The sequence below is a fragment of the Mercenaria mercenaria genome, chromosome 4, assembly GCF_021730395.1.
Source record: "Mercenaria mercenaria strain notata chromosome 4, MADL_Memer_1, whole genome shotgun sequence".
Taxonomy (NCBI): Eukaryota; Metazoa; Mollusca; class Bivalvia; order Venerida; family Veneridae; genus Mercenaria; species Mercenaria mercenaria.
In genome coordinates, this window is record NC_069364.1 from 71,463,481 (window position 1) to 71,484,493 (window position 21,013).

The 21,013-nt window shown below is 37.6% G+C and overlaps 1 long non-coding RNA gene across 1 annotated transcript in view; it reads left to right on the plus strand.

Annotated features, from left to right (window-relative positions):
• LOC123552107 (uncharacterized) overlaps positions 1 to 20,658 on the plus strand; it is an 83,699-nt gene extending 63,041 nt beyond the window's left edge. The window contains exon 3 of the long non-coding RNA XR_006686557.2: positions 1 to 20,658. This exon is cut by the window's left edge and continues 17,069 nt beyond it. This is a non-coding gene — a long non-coding RNA (uncharacterized LOC123552107).
• Positions 20,659 to 21,013: the final 355 nt, after the last annotated feature.

A 21,013-nucleotide genomic window follows, 5' to 3' on the forward strand; every position in this document is an offset into this window, starting at 1 on the left:
ATGATATGTTCCAGTGTATTAGGAGGACTACTTAGAAATTTCAAGTTTTGGTTGAATTCCATATAAATATAATCCGCAAAGTAGATCCCTAGGAAGCACCGAGAACAATGCAGTCAGTGAAAATTGCAGACTCGGTTTGATTGAGGCTGTTCATGAACAGTAATGGAAAATGCAACACTGCCCATGCCCCCTAGCACCGGCTTAAGCAGTATTCAAAACACATTTTTTCAACAACTTGTCAACGGTGACAATAACTGTCTCTTGAAAGACCACTACCTTCTTTTGATGAGGACACAGATTATTTTGAACACAGTTGAGTAAGGTTTCATCATTGATATGATCTATATCTGCATTATCCAAAACAAACTTATCAGTGCTGCAGACTTTTATTACTGCATATTTCAGGTCATTTACAACCACAAAACATACAGTAAACCCATATTTTTCCTCATTTTGTTCATCCAGAAATGAAATTGTGTAGCAATTCTGCATTTTGATATTCCTTGCAATGGTATACGGTTTCCCCTTTCTGCAGTCTGCAGAAGGTCAATGGTGACTGAGCCAGCATTTCTGCCGGTAGCATGCCATAATGTTGATGGGTATCCACCATTGGCTTGGTTGCCCCTAAAGCCTTTTTTCTGTGCCACTTTTATCCTCCCTGTTAAGCTGTTTAAATTGGTTGTTTGTCAATTATTTTGACAAATTTTGTTTTAATTTAATATATTGACTTGTCGCATGGTACATTGTTATGTATGTGTTCTGTAATTTTTTTATCATTTTGGGGTAAAATCACCATTTTTTTGGGTAAAATAAATACTGAATTTTGAGAATTTGTAATACAATATCATAACTACTTCTTGTTTGTCCTTTCCTTTTCTACCCAAATCATACCTGCAATGTTTATGTCACTTGATTAGATCATCAGAACACTGAATTTCATCAATCTTGTATGGTACCTCATGAAACAAGGCACTGGACACATCAGTTCATTGGCATCACTCTCCAGTATGAACATTTTTACCATCCAAACCAGGTTTAATTGTTTTCCCTGACTTGACAGATTTTTTTCCTGTCCTTGAGCAATTAATCAGCTCTTCTTTTTCAAAGAACACAATTGGGTTTAGTCTCTTTCATACTCAAAGAACACAGTTGGGTTTAGTCTCTTTCATACTCATATGCAAAATAATCAATGTAGTAAAAACAAGAAAAATCAGTTGCTTGCAAACTCTTGTTACAGTTGTCAGCATGTACAGCAATCCAACAGCAGAATACGTACAAGACAAACACATGGCATTATGCCATGAGATCCATCAGATCTTAAATTAGCAAAAAATGTTAAGTCAACAAACAAATGCACCGACACTTTAACTTCTTAAAATCTGAAACTATAAAATAAACAGCAAGTTAATCACCACAACTGAATCAGACTAAACAATTTTTTCTGGTCTATTCAGTCCTTAAAGTGTGACCTCCTTATGAAGATTTTCCAACTTCGTGGAGAAACATTCCTTCGAAATCCCGTTTATTCTTATAACAAGTCTCTCTAATATTAGTAACGTGTCTGCATTCAGTGGTGGTCTTGGCGAGCCGATACATTTTGAAGTTTTTTCCCCGTCCTAGAACAGTTTACAAGTTCATTTACATCGAAGATGGCTTTTGCCAGGATTGTAAAAATTCTTGAGTATTTGAGGACATCAGATGGCCTACCAGATCTAACCATATCTAACACACAACCCTGCTATTAACATGGCATCTGAAGTTAGGTCAAGATGGTCAAATATAAGTAAGTATTGACCCTGGGATCATAATTTGTATTTGTTCTTTGTAGAATTATTTGAACAATTTTGAAAAGGGGCCACCCGTGCATCATTCCTTTGAAGTTTGATGTAAATCTGCCAAGTGGTTTCGAAGAAGACTTTTTAGCTCACCTGTCACAAAGTGACAAGGTGAGCTTTTGTGATCGCGCGGTGTCCGTCGTCCGTCCGTGCGTGCGTAAACTTTTGCTTGTGACCACTCTAGAGGTTACATTTTTCATGGGATCTTTATGAAAGTTGGTCAGAATGTTTACCTTGATGATATCTAGGTCAAGTTCGAAACTGGGTCACCTGCCTTCAAAAACTAGGTCAGTAGGTCTAAAAATAGAAAAACCTTGTGACCTCTCTAGAGGCCATATATTTCAAAGATCTTCACAAAAATTGGTCAGAATGTTCACCTTGATGATATCTAGGTCAAGTTCGAAACTGGGTCACGTGCCTTCAAAAACTAGGTCAGTAGGTCTAAAAATAGAAAAACCTTGTGACCTCTCTAGAGGCCATATATTTCAGTATACTTCATGAAAATTGGTCAGAATGTTCATCTTGATGATATGTAGGTCAAGTTCGAAACTGGGTCACGTGCCTTCAAAAAGTAGGTCAGTAGGTCAAATAATAGAAAAACCTTGTGACCTCTCTAGAGGCCATATTTTTCATGAGATCTGTATGAAAGTTAGTCTGAATGTTCATCTTGATGATATCTAGGTCAAGTTCAAAACTGGGTCACATGCGGTCAAAAACTAGGTCAGTAGGTCTAAAAATAGAAAAACCTTGTGACCTCTCTAGAGGCCATATATTTCATGAGATGTTCATGAAAATTGGTCAGAATGTTCACCTTGATGATATCTAGATCAAGTTCGAAAGTGGGTCACATGTCTTCAAAAACTAGGTCAGTAGGTCAATTAATAGAAAACCCTTGTGACCTCTCTAGAGGCCATATTTTTCATGGGATCTATATGAAAGTTGGTCTGAATGTTCATCTTGATGATATCTAGGTCAAGTTCGAAAGTGGGTCACGTGCCTTCAAAAACTAGGTCAGTAGGTCAAATAATAGAAAAACCTTGTGACCTCTCTAAAGACCATATTTTTCATGGGACCTGTATGAAAATTGGTCTGAATGTTCATCTTGATGATATCTGGGTCAAGTTTGAAACAGGGTCATGTGCGGTCAAAAACTAGGTCAGTAGGTCAAATAATAGAAAAACCTTGTGACCTCTCTAGAGGCCATATTTTTCATGGGATCTGTATGAAAGTTGGTCTGAATGTTCATCTTGATGATATCTAGGTCAAATTCGAAATTGGGTCATGTGCCGTCAAAAACTATGTCAGTAGGTCAAATAATAGAAAAACCTTGTGACCTCTCTAAAGGCCATATTTTTCATTGGATCTTTATGAAAATTGATCTGAATGTTCATCTTGATGATATCTAGGTCAAGTTCGAAACAGGGTCAACTGCGGTCAAAAACTAGTTCAGTAGGTCTAAAAATAGAAAACCATGTGACCTCTCTAGAGGCCATACTTGTGAATGGATCTCCATAAAAATTGGTCAGAATGTTCACCTTGATGATATCTAGATCAAGTTTGAAACTGGGTCACGTGCCTTAAAAAAACTAGGTCAGTAGGTCAAATAATAAAAAAACCTTGTGACCTCTCTAGAGGCCATACTTTTCATGGGGTCTGTATGAAAGTTTGTCTGAATATTCATCTTGATGATATCTAGGTCAAGTTCAAAACTGGGTCAACTGCGATCAAAAACTAGGTCAGTAGGTCTAAAATTATTAAAATCTTTTGACCTTTCTAGAGGCCATATTTTTCAATGGATCTTCATGAAAATTGATCTGAGTGTTCACCTTGATGATATCTAGGTCAGTTTCGAAACTGGGTCACGTGCGGTCAAAAACTAAACCAGTAGGTATAAAAATAGAAAAACCTTGTGACCTCTCTAGAGGCCATATTTTTCATGAGATCTTAATGAAAATTAGTGAGAATGTTCACCTTGATGATATCTAGGTAAAGTTCAAAACAAGGTCACGTACCTTCGAAAACTAGGTCAATAGGTCAAATAATAGAAAAACCTTGTGACTTCTTTAGAGACCATATTTTTGAATGGATCTTTATGAAAATTGGTCAGAATTTTTATCTTGATAATATCTAGGTCAAGTTCAAAACTGGGTCACATGAGCTCAAAAACTAGGTCACTATGTCAAATAATAGAAAAAACGACGTCATACTCAAAACTTGGTCATGTGGGAAGAGGTGAGCGATTCAGGACCATCATCGTCCTCTTGTTAGAAATTGTTGACACACGACACATCGAGCAGTCACAAAAGCTGACACCTTGAGCCTTTTGCTCAGGTGAGTTAAAAATGAATCATGATTAATTAACACCAGAGTAAAAAATTCTACATAATTATATACTTTCACTTACTAAATTTGACTCAGAATTGGAAGCTTCAGACACTGAGTCGGCTCTGTCAGGTTAGTATACTGTGGTTGTCAGGTGTAGAATAAGTAGGTGCTGGTGATACATTTGGCTTGACTAATGGTACATCAGGCTCTGCACCATTTTGCTCAAGTTCAGAATCATGTGCTTGCACAAGTATTTCAGACGGGCACATGTCAGCCGAGCACCGAAAACATAAATGTTCCTTTTAAAGTGTGAAGAATCTTCCAAAAATATAAGGTGCATACTATGCAACCTCTTAAACTCCCATGAGGCAAAAGCATAATATATGATTACAGTGCATATTAAAAATGTTAGTACACACACACATTAGATAAGACGATATAATCCGATGTTAAATTCCTGCTCACTTATGGACTTCTGATATAATTTTACATTTTCAAAGTTGTTTAATATATACCAAGTTCTTGCATAAGGCCACACCAAATTGATGTCTTGTTCTTCGGATTTTTTTCAAAAATATTTGGGGCGAGTGAGCGAAAAAATAATAATTTTTTTTTTCAAATCATTTATTGAAGCGAGCGAAGAGTGATGAAATAAAAATAAAAAATAAATAATCGCTTGTGTCATGTTTATCACCAAATCAAGTGTATTTCTATTCATAAGCCGGAAAAACAAATCTGTGTGAAGTAACATTCAGACAGCATTGTCTTTGGAGTATATGCATGAATGTTTAATGTGCATACAATAAAAAGAAATATATCTGCTCCTGACATTAGACCTTTTAACCTTTGAAGTGCTGGACAACATGACTTGTATCTATTACAAATGCAGATCACACAGCACTCTATTGAACCTGTTAATCTGAGGAGGTACTATTCGGTGCCAAGTCTGCAGGCTGGGTTTTACTGACAGAAATCAAATGAAAATCCAGCACTTTGAGAGTTTGACTATACAAAGTAAACAAAAACAAATGTTGACACTTTTGAGTGACATACAAGCAAATGTCTAGAATTCCTGGTGTATTGTCATGTACCATCTTTTATATCACTCAAACCAAATAAAGAATTGTAGAACAATCAACAAAAACAAAAACCTGCGTTTGAGAAACACACATAACCCCGGTGGGTTTTACACGGCTGTATCTGCGGAAAGATTCATCTTATTGTATAGCGCAGCAGCCCTAACATCTCTGTAAAACTGCAGCTGGGGGAAATCTCAACAGCTGTTGCTGAAAATACCTGCCGTTCGTCATCTCGGCATGAGATAAAAAAAGACATAGGGGGCTGCCATTTTGTTATGCCCTATTTTTAAAGTGATCGAATATTACAAATTTTAATCGAATAACCTCGTACTACCGGGGTAGGTATCCCTTCTGTGCGGTAGGGAGACTACGTAGTCGGATCGGTGACTGTATTAGAGAACATGTTCTTCCGTTGCTCCGATAAATTACAAGCAAGTTGCGTTTAAACTTCGGAATTTCCACTTTTTTTTTTGTTCCTACTGATTTCGACCCAGCACAAAAAATACGCCAGGTGCAGGCTGTCAAAAAAAAATTAAAATATTTTTTTTTTCATTTCCCGTCAAATTGGTGCGGGAAATCCGACGAACAGGTAATCAGTTTGGTGTGGCCTAAGTTGTGTAATAGTTCACCCATCAATTAGGTCAAACCATCAAATATAAATAAGTATATTGACCCTGTGATCACAATTTGAACAATCATTTGTATATGTACATTACACTAAATATCTAAGCTCTAGGCCTTCAGGTTTCGGAGAATATTTTTCATTGGTGCGTCATGTGCTCGGAACGTACGGCTTCTTATTTATAAATCAATATGTGGGAGTGAAAACATCAGTCGATTTTAATGATTTTGTACCATTCTAAAGCTTTAATGTTTATCTAATTATTTATATAAATGGAATCCCTAAAGGAAAAAAATAAATCTTGCAGACAAAATAGATATAAAATGTTTCGAGTCAAGCCAATTTTCATGGATTGGTCGGCAAAGGGCAAACATACAATATTTTAATTTAGGCCTTGAGTGTCTCCCATCTAACTAAGAGGCCTGTACTGGTTCATCCTAGGAAAGACGGCTTCGCGTGTATCGGTACTATAACACTAGGCACGTTACTGAACCAGACCGTCTATTCGCAAAGAGCTAGAATTAGCCGGACAGGCCTGTATCTAAAAAGGATTTTTCACTATCTGTTCTGCAGCATGGTGCGCAGTTTTGAAGTCCTAGGTTAAGGATACTCATAATTAACCCTCTCGGCAGGATACACCCAACTGTTTCCTGGTGCACGTCTTGCTAACACAATCATGTCCAAGTTCAGATCTTTAAAAAAACTTATTGTTGCACATTTTCATTGATCAGTACCCCAATCAGAGAACTTGAGTAACACTCTTGGCAAATTTCTGTTTGAGGATAGCACACACAGCAGCAGCATGACGAAATTGATTTGATGTTTGCATTACTGAATCATTCACTGACATAAACTTGGCCCCTTACAAAAGATCCTTCAACTGTTTGTGGTGTTTCACATACCAAATAGACAGATGGGAGTAGTAGACAATGGGATAAAAAATAAGATTGGCTTGTTGTAACTTTTTATGTTCACTTATTATAAAATAGACATGTCAGCACGATCCTTACATTTGCAAACAACTGGATCCAGTTGTTCGAAACTTCAACAGGCGACTGAGGTAATGGTCGATTAAATTTATTAGTATATTTCGACAGTTTAGAAAACTTAGAAAAACAAATGTACTTGTTAAGTATTATAAACACTAAATCATCTTTACAGTAAAATTAAAACATCATACTAGTGTTTCCCAACCACCAAGACTAGTATCTTGAATAGAAATTTTACAGGCGGTTAGTTTAACAGCTTACTGCAGGGGTCATGGGTTCGAGCATCATTGGGGTCACGACCATGACTTCTCATATGGCACCAGTACAGGTTTTCCCAGGAAACGGACTCGAGAGTGGTTACAATAAGCTTGAAGCTTTCATCACAATCGAGCTAAAACAAATTAGTATAAACTAAACTAAACTAACAGCCCGTTAAAGTTTCGAACAACTGGGCCCTGTTAGAAAGTCAAACAACTACATCATTCTTACAAGAAAGGCACGATATAGTTAAAAGTGTTCGTAGTCCTACGAGCATCTACGCACTAACATTTTATCCTGATAAACAAAATAAATAAATAAATAAACACCGACACTGGTTCCTGTTTTTGTAAGAACAAAAATGAATATAACCATAATTTCTAATAGAATCTGATAATTTGTATGTGATTATGTATATTATATATTACCAGTAAGCACTAGTCCATACTTAAAATACCAGATTACTTCAAAAACAGTATTTTTTTTATCCAACATGTTTACCTCCGATTTGCTGTCAGCCTTTTTTGTAGTTTCAGAACCTGGCTATCTTCTTGAATCAACGTATCTGTCATCGTGTTTCGCCAACATGCAAACTCCTCACAAAAACTAATTGTTCAGTAGTTCAATTTTGAGTATTTTTGAGAAATCCATATTTAACTGTTTAGCATTTGCGATTGCAAATGACTCAAAGTGTTAATGAATGTCAAATTTTAGTAAGTCCGGTATTTGAGTAAAACTGAATTTATACAAAGTAACCTGCATTCTTTCACCTGCCCTACTGGCAAAAAAGTGCTAACGGTACAAAGATACCGTATTTTCCCGAATAAACGCCCCCGGGGGCGTTACATTTTCCAAAGCATAAAAAAAAATATAAAAAATGAAAAATTTTATAAAACTTAAAAACATCGTTCAAACCAACTGTAAAGTGTTTCTGTGTTGTTTAATTCCCCCAAAACGTAATTATTTGGCATCCAACTTAATGCAGTGTGTCTTAAAATTATGCATTTAAATATGGTACCTCATGTATTCCGTGACACGCTCGCGACATTACACATTATGTCATCATATCCAAACAGCTGTGTACCACGATAATATTTTCCTTAGTACATGCGGGTAGCAATACACAATGTCAGTGGTTTGACACGCTGCTTATGTGTCGGCATTTAAATTAAAAGTTATTAAAACTGCCGAAGAAAAGGTTAACACGTTGCCGCAAATTTGTTTAAAGTCGACAGGAAGCATGTGCGCGGGTGGTGCAAAAACAAATCAAAAATGGATTTACCGTGTAATTTTCTATTTGATGATTGGATATGTACTGTACTTAGTATAAACGTTTTGGATTTATGGTACATGGACTGTTTAAAAGTGTGTTTAATTCTTAATACATTGGATACTTACTGTAAATTACTTATTATGTGAACTTATAAAAATGAGGTAGGTGATTTTTTTTTCATTCTTGTTGACTTTTTTTCCCTCCGAAACGGGTGGGGGGCGTTAATTAGAGGGTGGGCCTTAATTCGGGAAAATACGGTAATATCACTCTTATAAAAACACGTTAATCCTAATTTCTATAGTACGCGTGGGACATCTAACACCACTAAATTGCATACGGTTTCGTCCGAAAGAACATTTAAGTCTTCTTCAGAAGGTAAGCCGTGACGAAAGCTAACAAATGGCAGATCTCGCTCCATGACTTCGAACAAAGGTTGATAGATGCCGTAGCAATACAGTATTTTCTGAGGGGGACTATCAAACATATCCTCTTTGTGACGTAAGAGGCGAAATAACCAGGTGGTTTTGCCACTGCACGTAGCGCCAGACACAGAAATAGACGTACATATAGGGAAAGGATACATCTTGAGAATGACGAGAAGACGTTATATCAGTTTCATTTATAAAATTGCTATGTCACAAAAACTTAAGACGCAAAAGCGAATAAAGGTCTCGATTTTTATTATATGTATCAAATAGTTAAATATATAATTTTTATATATATAGAAAAATCTGAATTTTCAAAAGATATTCAACACAAATCTTGAAAAATGTACAAAATCATAGAATTAAAATTTCAAATTGTACAAATTTATAAAAATATTCAAACTTATAAAAATCAAAATTTACAAATTTTCGAAATATGTAAAATTCAAAATCTACACTTTTCTAAAACTTACAAATTCTAAAATTCATAAAATTTCAAAGTATTCAATTTTATAAAACATTAAATGTAAAAATTCTTAAATTTCAAAATGTATAAATTCATGAAACTACAAATTCTAAAAATATTCATAGCGTACACATTTATTAAAAAAAAAAAAAATAAACATTCACAAAACTCACAATATGCAAATTTATAAAACTTAAAATTTAAAATGTATAGATCATACGAAAATGTACATTTTCACGAATACACAATTTCGAAATATTTATAAAACTCTTCTATTTAAAGCATATTTAACAGTTCATCCTCCGACAATTCGTCTATCATATCAACCTCCATAGATTCATGTTCTTTTGACAGTTTCTTGGGACACAGAACAATGTCCAAGGGTGTTGTGTGGATTCCTTCTTCCAAAACCCTTCTTTTACAATAAAAGTAAGAAAATCCGCACCTGGTCTGATTGTAGGAATAGACCCCGTTATTCCTTACGCGGAACCCCTTATTTTCCCCAGACGAGGGTTTTCCAGTTTGCAGCACTTCTTTAAAAATATTTAGGGGTTCCTTGACCAGGCGCTTGGATACGCCCTTGGAACTAAATTTGAAATCCTGCTCATCTTTGCTCACTATATAGGTCTTGGAGCAGAGACCTATCATCTCCTCGCCTTCGTATTCCATTTTGAAGAGACCGGGCACTCTTTTATCATATTTGGTGTGTTTGGTGCAGCATTCTCTGGGGAACCAGCAATCTCCAACGGGATTATACTTGTCGTCACATAGTCCCGTGAGTCCATCCTGATATTCCGCCAACATATCGGGTTTGACAACATCGTCGAGACTCGACGCCGATAAGGCCATATAGGTGGAGTCCTGAAATAAGAAAATGTATAAGCAAAACTGAATTAGAAATTTTTATCTCCCTTACAGATCGATTTGAAAAGATATAGTTAGAATGTTTATATCAACGAATATTTTAATGAAAATCAACCAACCGTGTCCATCTCCAAATATTTGAAATTGGAGCGGTCTACGTATTTGTCCAGGAGGTTGTAGTAAAACTGCAGCATCCGTAACTTGGCGTACTGCAGTACGAAGAAACCCAACTGCACGGGGAGGTCGAGCTTGATGCGTTGTTTGGCGCCCTCGACCTCATAATACTGGTCCTCTTCGTCCAGGCACGTAGTCTGACGGAACTGCGGCTTATTTACCTTGAAGCATGCCTTGTTCTCTCCCTCCACGTAATAGACATTACGGTGTTTCGTCTTGTCCAGTATTAACGAACCGTAACTAAAATAAAAGTAAATAAATATAATAATATGTAAATAAAGTTCTTTTAAAATAACATTTAAAGTAGACAAATTCATTAAAACTAACTAAATATACGAATGAATTACCATGAAAGATAACTAACAAACTAAATAAATAGATACACTTACCCGTTATTGCCGATCAATTTCATCGTATCGGCGATGATGGCCATGTCTTTGCAAGCATCCCCGGTTCGTCTGGCGTTGCTCACTTCCTTCACGAAGGAGTTGAAACAGGCCATCTTCCGGTACTCGACTATCTGGTAGATTTTGCTCACTTTGAGTCCGTGGTCCAAGTACCATTTAAGGAAGGGGATGGCGAGGAGTATTTGTTGGGCTTTGGTACCACCTACCAACAGGCGTCTTGGCTTATCGCTCAGCTGGTACTCCCAGACGTGGGCTCGCATGTGTTCCCCGATATCGTCAAACCCCACTTCCGTGTTGCAGAAGATGGGGCACATCTCCTCAAAATAATCCCGGGGAGTCATAGAAATGTGGGCGAACTCAGTACCCCACTGTTCAAAAACTAGGTCACCAGGTCAAATCAAAGGAAAAGCTAGTTAACACTTTAGAGGCCACATTTATGACCATATCTTAGTGAAATTTGGTCATAATGTTAATCTTGATGATCTTTAGGTCAGTAGGTCAGGTGAGCGATACAGGGCCGTCATGGCCGTCTTGTTATAGGAGGGATAAGTATGAATACGTTGAATGGGTTAATCATGCATGACAGACAACATCTACATGCAATTACCTGTGAAATTACTTTTCCTGTGTACCATTTAGACTAGCCATCTTCAACAAATTGGTGCCGCACTCTTTTCCCTACCAAGATGTGCTTTTGACTATCATCATCTGCTACAATAGCCAGTGTCACAAGCTCTTTCAGGTTTGCAGTTAATTCTTTAACGGTGAGAAATCTTTGCCTTTTTAGAGAAATTAAACTTTTGTTTTGTCACTTGGAAGTTGATGCAGAACATTTTTCCTGAACCATAACTGTGCTTTAATAGTAGGGATGGGAACGAATATTCGAAAATTAGTTGAATATTCGAATATGAAAATCCAATTCGAATATTCGTAAATTATTATTTTTTTTTTCTTTTTTTTTTTTTCAAAATAAATATTGATTTTGGGCAATATAAGCATGCTAATTCTATAGAATAAAACCATCTGTTCTGTCGTGTTTGTTCATCAGAAGATGTCCAATTAACAATGCATAATTGGCAGGGGCCACCGTTACGGATTTACAGTTTGCAACAGGCGTAAATGTGTCAGATGCATGTCAAAATTGTCCAGTTATCAAGAAAATTGCAATGCATAATTAGCTGGGGTCATCGTTACGGATTAACAGTTTGTATAAGGCGTAAATGTGATACCTTTTATCTTTTGTTCATTTTTATTGGTGCCTGTTTTATGTAACAAGTTTTAGAACTTTTTATGCCCCCGAAGGGAGGCATATTAGTTTTCTACTGTCCGTCCGTTCATTCGTTCGTTCGTTAGTCACAACGTTAACTTTTTGCATGAAGGCACTTTACTCGCGAACCACTGCACCCAGGACCTTCATACTTCACGTGCTGATAGTACTTATTGAGTACACCACCCCTACTGACTTTGGGGTCACCAAGTCAAAGGTCAAGGTCACAGGGGCCAACGTTATCTTTTTGCATGAAGGCCTTTTACTTGCGAACCACTGCACCTAGGACCTTCAAACTTCACGTGCTGATAGTACTTATTGAGTACACCACCCCTACTGACTTTGGGTCACCAGGTCAAAGGCCAAGGTCACAGGGGCCAACGTTATCATTTTGCGTGAAGGCCTTTTACTTACGAACCACTGCACCTAGGACCTTCAAACTTCACGTGCTTATAGTACTTACTAAGTACACCACCCCTACTGACGTTGGGGTCACCAGGTCAAAGGTCAAGGTCACAGGGGCCAACGTTAACTTTTTGTGTGAAGGCACTTTACTCGCGAACCACTGCACCCAGGACCTTCAAACTTCACATGCTGATAGTACTTATAGAGTACACCACCCCTACTGACTGGGGTCACCAGGTCAAGGTCACAGGGGCCAACATTAACTTTTTGCATGAAGGCACTTTACTCGAGAACCACTACACCCAGGACCTTCGAACTTCACTTGCTGATAGTACTTATTGAGTACACCATCCCTACTGACTTTGGTATCACCAGGTCAAAGGTCAAGGTCACAGGAGCCAACGTTAACTTTTTGGATGAAGGCACTTTACTCGCGAACCACTTCACCCAGGATCTTCAAACTTCACATGCTGATAGTACTTATTGAGTAAACCAACCCTATTGACTTTGGGGTCACCAGGTCAAAGGTCAAGGTCACAGGGGCCAACGTTAACTTTTTGCATGAAGGCACTTCACTCGCGAACCACTACACCCAGGACCTTCAAACTTTACATGCTGATAGTACTTTATGAGTACAAAACCCCTACTGACTTTGGGGTCAACAGGTCAAAGGTCAAGGTGCTGCCGGGGCATTTGTCACTATTGGTGACAGCTCTTGTTTTATTCGAAAATAATACCAAACTTGTAGATATTGTCTATCTTTTTACAATATTTTGTACGACATTTCAGACCGCCCGCAGGATCGGTTTTCATCCGAATTTGGCCGTATTCGAAATAAATTTTGAAGTAGTTTATAGTAAAGCAAGAAATAACATATGATTGATGCATTAGATCATGTTGAAGGAGGTTTAAGTCTACCATACTTGCTTTTTACTCGCTGATTGAAAATTTTCAAAATGGCGGCAGTAATACAACAGTGGGAGACATGCTTAAATGGGACAACCTGCTACTTTTAGATAAAGTTGCGACGGTCTTAGTTATATTAATCGATTTGATGTTTTTTGTATCATTTTTAAGGTAAAACACTGAATTAGTTAAATATGTTCATGATTATACTAACCAGGGTTCCCACGCTTCCAGGAAAACGGGAAAAGTCTGTGAATTTCAAAAATTGACTCCCGGCCGTGAAAATACCGGGAATTTAGCAAGAAAACGGTAAAGGTACGGGAAAATACCGGGAATTATCCAATTTTGCTAAGGGAAGTAATTCATGATTCAAAATGGCGGACGTGGATGTAATTTCAATTTCCTTTTTCGAAAATACCGATGTTTTTGTGGTTGATGGGCCTATATAGGTAGCTATGCTTGAATTTTTAAACAGTAATTTTAGGCTTTCGGTCATTTTTGTGTTGATTTTGAAGAAGCCCTGTGATTAGTGACACGCTTGGATTCAGTGATCAAACAACAACTTGACTGAAAATAATTTAATTGCTAGAAGTGTATCAAAGATTATATAAATAATGTAAGTGGCACCAGAAATGTAGTTATTATGAAGGAGTTGATTAATTCTTCACAACATGCTAGACAAGTAAATGATTCATAGTTTCCTTGAGAAACAAAACTTCAGGACAGTAAGGAAACTAAATGAAAAAAAAAGAAAATTTGCAGAGTGCAGACCCTGTATTTATTTAATAAGTAGAAATTTTTAAGCAATATCGGGCCATCATGGCCCTCTTGTTCTTATATTTTTACACTGAATCTAGAAAAATTGACGGGAACGTACAACCCGATATGTCGTACAGAGGTCCTTGAAAATCGCAACAAGGTCCTGGAAAAGTCCTTAAATTTCATAGACGAAAAAGTGTGGGAACCCTGACTTAAAGAATCGTGAAATAAAACGTTAATGTCCGCGGTTTAGGCCTTATTACGTACGATGATTCACGCTTTATATAAAGGAGTACAGTGTCTATATGCCAATCACTTAATAAGAATTTAAAGTGTCAATTAAAACAGACCGAATATTTGAATATATTCGAATATGGCAAACCGAATATTCGAATATTGATTTCAGTATTCGTTCCCATCCCTATTTAATAGCTTTAGTTTTATCACTGAATATCTTGTATGACAACAGCATATTATCCACCTCTGATTCACCTTGCCATAAACCAAAATGAATGATGTCCTTTTTGTATTTTCTTGCTGTCTTAGCTTTACTTTCTTGCAGTTTCTTTTTAATGAATTTGGTCTTACACAGCAATTCTCTTTGCTCTTCAATGGCGTTCAACCTGCGTTTATAATTCTGGCACATATTTTTCATTGATTTTGAAGCCTTCTTTATCAACTCTTGTTTTTCGTTTTCATTTGTGGAGTTTCACCAGTCAGTTGTTTATTATTTAAGAACATGATGCAAGCTTCTGCAGCAAGAGTACTCATTTTGGGTTTTGTCCACAACAGATGATCTAACTGTCCAAGGAATGCTTTTGGCATAACAAGATGTTTTAGTAGCATTTTTAGCTCACCTGAGCCAAAGGCTCATGGTGAGCTATTGTGAACACTCAATGTCCGTCGTGCGTAGTCTGTCCGTCAACATTTCCTAAAAAAAATTTTCTTCTTGAAAACCACTGGGCAGAATTACACCAAACTTCACAGGAATGATCCTTGGGTGGCCCCCTTTCAAAATTGTTCAAAGAATTGAATTCCATGCAGAACTCTGGTTGCCATGGCAACCGAAAGGAAAACTTCAAAAATCTTCTTGTCCAAAACCACAGGGCCTAGGGCTTTGATATCTGGTGTGTAGCATCATCTAGTGGTCCTCTACCAAAATTGTTCAAATTATCCCCTAGGGTCAAATATGGCCCCGCCCCGGGAGTCACATGGTTTATATAGACTTATATAAGGAAAACTTTGAAAATCTTCTTGTACAAAACCACATGGCCTAGGGCTTTGATATTTGGTGTGTAGCATCATCTAGTGGTCCTCAACCAAGAATGTTAAAATTATTCCCCTAGGGTCAAATATGGCCCCGCCCCGGGGGTCACATAGTTTATATAGAGTTATATAGGGAAAACTTTGCAAATCTTCTTGTACAAAACTACATGGCCTAGGGCTTTGATATTTGGTATCTAGCATCATCTAGTGGTCCTCTACCAAGATTATTCAAATTAATCCCCTAGGGTCAAATATGGCCCCGCCCCGGGGGTCACATGGTTTATATAGTGTTATATAGGGAAAACTTTGAAAATCTTCTTGTACAAAACCACATGGCCTAGGGCTTTTATATTTGGTATGTAGCATCATCTAGTGGTCCTTTACCAAGATTGTTCAAATTATCCCCCTAGGGTCAAATATGGCCCCGCTCCGGGGGTCACACGGTTTATATAGAGTTATATAGGGAAAACTTTGAAAAACTTCTTGTACAAAATCACATGGCCTAGGGCTTTGATATTTGGTATGTAGCATCATCTAGTGGTCCTCTACCAAGATTGTTTAAATTATCCCCCTAGGGTCAAATATGGCCCTGCCCTGGGGTCACTTAGTTATTATGTGAGTTATATAGGAAAAATACTTAAAAAATCATCTGATTCTATTTCCAAGACTATTTAATTATAATTACCTGATGACCCCAAGTAATATGGTGTCACTTAATTGTGACCTTGACCTACTGACCTACTTTCTTGTTTTTTAAGATACAGCCTTGAAATTTTGATGACTTACACAGTTTTGCACACAAATCGTAAAACTGAATTTCATTGACCATGAATGTGACCTACTGACTTTCTTAATATTTTATCATCAGTTTGACATTAGAAACATGTAGCTCATATTACTCAGGTGAGCGATCCAGGGTCATCATGACCCTCTTGTTTGTTAAGCTGCAGTGCTGATTCAACTGTTTAATCAGCACTGCAGCTTATCAATAAATCTATAGTCTGTAAATTTCTCTAGCCTGATAAATCTAAATTAAACTTAAAGAAAAGTTCACTACGACCATCTATAATTGCTTTTAATGGTTGACATGTAATTAAATCAAAACACTTTGAATTAATGACCTTATAAACTGACCAAAACAAAATGCTGTTAATATTGTAGTGATTTTTAATACAAACAAGATGATTTCAAATAAAGTCACTTCACCCATTATCTTGTTGTACCCACCGACAACAAAGTTGTAAGGGGGAGTATACTGGTTTCAGGTTGTCTGTCTGTCTGTCCGTAGACGCAATCTTGTGCGCACCATCTTGTGCGCACCATCACTCCTTATCTCCTTGACAGAATTTAATGAAACTTCACACAAGTGATCAGTACCAACAGTAGTTGTGCATGGGGCATGTTAGGTTCTTTTAGAAAAAAAATTTGCAGAGTTATGGGACTTTGTCTTTTTGTTGCTATACTATATACATAGACACAATCTTGTGCGCACCATCTCTCCTCATCCCCTTGACACAATTTAATGAAACTTCACACAAGTGATCAGTAACAACAGTAGTTGTGCATGGGGCATGTTAGGTTCTTTCAGAAAAAAAATTTGCAGAGTTATGGGACTTTGTTTTTTTTGTTACTATACTATATACATAGATACAATCTTGTGCGCACCATCTCTCCTCATCCCCTTGACACAATTTAATGAAACTTCACAACAGTGATCAGTAACAACAGTAGTTGTGCATGGGGCAGGTTAGGTTCTTTCAGCGACAAAATTTGCAGAGTTATGGGACTTTGTTTCTTGTTAACATACTATGTACATACAGTCTGCATATGCAATCTTGTGCATGCCTAATCTACCAAACCCTTGCACACAATTTAATGAAACTTCACACAAGTGATCAGTACCAACCCTAGTTGTGCATGGTGCATGTTACATTCTTTAAGATAAATATTCTGCATAGTTATGGGACTTTGTTTTTTGTTACTATACTGTATACATACAGTCTATATACATACAGTCCACATAATTATGCAATCTTGTGTGCGTCAAATTGCAATGTACTGTGTCAGTGCATGCAGGGGGTACATTCATCACCTTTAGTGATAGCTCTAGTTTTCTTTATTTTTTGAAAAATAAAATGGTCTTTCTTTAAAATTGAAGATTGGTCATATTATGACGTTAGAACATGGTATCTTTCTGCTATACCATTAATCAAGAAAGAAGTCCCTTTCACATATCAGAAATGTAATATTTATAACTGCCTTGGTAGCCTAGTGGTAGAGCGTCCGCTTCGAATGCGGGAGGTCGTGGGTTCGAACCCTGGCCGTGTCATACCAAAGACGTAAAAAATGGTTCTAGTAGCTTCCTCGCTTGGCGCTTAGCATTAGGAGGGTAGTGCTAGGACTGGTCAGCCAGGTGTCGGTATAATGTGACTGGGTGGGGTATCATGTAATGTGTCTACAGCGTGATATTCCAGTGAGGCAGCACTATAAAGTTGGGCATTGTGCTCACTGCTACAAGTAGACACCGTCATTTATATGACTGAAAAATTGTTGAAAAAGACGTTAAACCCAAACCACAAACACACACACACACACACGTAATATTTATATAACATACAGTTTAACTGAAAAAAGTATTTCAATATAGAATCTACTAAAGATATACCTTTTCAAAGATGTTATTTTTCTTGCTTAGGTTATCAGACTTTTGCCTGAAAGCTTTTGTGGTTGATAACACTAACTATGCCATTGAAGTCCGTCTCTGCTGCACTCGTTACATCTTTGTAACCATAAGCGACATGAAACATTTAGCCTTCCCATGGATTACTGCACCACTGGCTGGCGTCAGTGTTTTGGTAAGTTGGACCGTAGTAACGATGTGCATTCTGGATCTCCATTTTAAGATTGTCGCAGATCTTATTTGGGCAACCAGCAGGGTAGTATCTTGTGGCAGCATTTCTGTGAAAACTACATTTAGATCATGCAAGGGTAAGGCAGTGGTTCCAATTCTTTTCATACACAGATCGCTCCAGAACCACATGGGGCAAGTTGGTTGTATTTTGGTATACGTTGATGACAGTTAATTAATATATGTTATGCTCACATGGTCTCCTGGCCTGGCTTCGGTGTCAGCTGCAGACCTCGCTCTTGCTGTGTGATCCTCCACAGTTACTATTTTAATGGTAACTTCTTCTCCCCTTACCATCACTTGTTGGGACTCATCTTCCTGCAATGCAGTAAAACATATCAGTATGCACACAGTAGTCCATGTGTTCTGCAATTCACGACTGCAGGTCTTAGCTCCAATGGCCTTTTATCACTGACAGGTTGCAGGGACTGCAAGGTAATAATTCTGCTGTCTTTATAGCCAGTATATAACAGATAGTGAATACAAATTCTGAATTTTCTTTTGGTCAGAATTATATAGAATATGGTCGAGTTATGGACAATTTTGTAATGTCAATTTTAATATATAAGAAAGGAAATGTTCAAGGACACATTCTTTAGATTTTGAAAATTTAATTGCATATCAAGGAGATATATAGTGGAAACAAAATGGAAGGAAGGCTCATCATACCTTTCATTTTTAGCTGTGACCTTAACCTTGAGTCAGAATGGCTGATGCGTGTTCTGCACATGTCTTGACGAGGTGATCATCATGTCTCCCCCCCACCCCTCTGGGGGAGACATATTGTTTTTGCCCTGTCCGTATGTCACACTTCATTTCCGAGCAATAACTGAAGAACCATTTGACCTAGAACCTTTAAACTTCATAGGGTTGTAGGGCTGCTGGAGTAGACGACCCCTATTGTTTTTGGGGTCACTCCGTCAAAGTCAAGGTCACAGGGGCCTGAACATTGAAAACCATTTCCGATCAATAACTAGAGAACCACTTGACCCAGAATGTTGAAACTTCATAGGATGATTGGTCATGAAGAGTAGATGACCCCAATTGATTTTGGGGTCACTGCGACAAAGGTCAAGGTCACAGGGGCTTGAACATTGAAAACCATTTCCGATCAATAACTAGAGAACCACTTGACCCAGAATGTTGAAACTTTATAGGATAATTGATCATGAAGAGTAGATGACCCCTATTGATTTTGGGATCACTCTGTCAAAGGTCAAGGTTACATGGGCCTGAACATTGAAAACCATTTCCGATCAATAACTAGTGATAATAAGGCCTGTTTTGAATTGAGTGTGCTCAAATTCTTGATGAAGGACATGAAATCTGAATGTGTCACTTCAGGGACACTTCTTGATTTTTTTTTACGGTACAGTCAAACCTGTCTGAAATGACCACTCTTGGGAGAGCGAAAATGTGATCTTTATTGGGAGGGGGTCTTTATTGACAGGTTAAAATACGCTGTAAATGTTAAAATGGAAAAGAAAGTGTGTGTTCTTTAAAGTCAGGTGGTCTCTGTTCAGAGGTGGTCTTTAACACAGTTTTGACTTTATTTGTTACATTTACAGTTATGGCAGGGCATTGAATGTATTTATTGATCATGCGGCTTCTTGGCTCCTATAAGGTGTATCATACTTAGACTTATAATCCGACAGTAACAACCATTTGTCTCTATTACAGTGATTTAGTCTCTATCTGCTTATATCAAGAAAATGAGTGCTAGGACATGACTACAAGCCTTCTGGAGTCCTGCCATACATTCTGCAATCATGCTGCAAATAACAGGTAAACATGCTGCGAATACTTGAATACAATGCATGAACAAAGTGTTTGAGGAATGTTTGTTTGATCATTTTCACTGTTTTCATTATTAGCTCACCTGAGCCAAAGGCTCAGGGTGAGCTATTGTGATCACTCATCGTCTGGCATCCGTCGTCCGTCCGTAAACTTTTACTTTAAACGACATCTCCTCATAAACCGCTAGGCCAATTTCATCCAAACTTCACAGGAATGTTCCTTGAGCTCAAAAAATTGTTCAAAGAATTGAATCCCATGCAGAACTCTGGTTGCCATGGCAACTGAAAGGAAAAAACTTTAAAAATCTTCTTCTCAAAAACCAGAAGCCCTAGAGCTTAGATATTTGGCGTGAAGTATTCCCTTGTGGACCTCTACCAAATTTGTTCATATCATGACTCCGGGGTCAAAATTGACTCCGCCTGAGTGCCCGAGGGGTCATATGATTTTACATAGGAAAATCTTTAAAAATCTTCTTCTCAAAAACCAGAAGCCCTAGAGCTTAGATATTTGACATGTAGCATTGCCTAGTGGACCTCTACTAAAGTTGTTCAAATCATGACCATGGGGTCAAAATTGACTACACCCCAGGGGTCACTTGATTTTACATAGATTTCTATAGGAAAATCTTCAAAATTTTTTAAAAAATAAACCAGAAGGCCTAGAGCTTAGATATTTGACATGTAGCATTGCCTAGTGGACCTCTACAAAATTTATTCAAATCATGACTCCCGGGGTCCAAATTGACCCCTCCCCAGGGGTCACTTGATTTTACATAGGAAAATCTTCAAAAAAATCTTAAAATCAACCAGAAGGCCTAGATCTTAGATATTTGACATGTAGCATTGCCTAGTGGACCTCTTCAAAATTTGTTCAAATCATGACCCCGGGGTCAAAACTGACACCGCCCCAGGGGTCACTTGATTTTACATAGGAAAATCTTCAAAACTTTTTTAAAAGTAAACCAGAAGGCCTAGATCTTAGATATTTG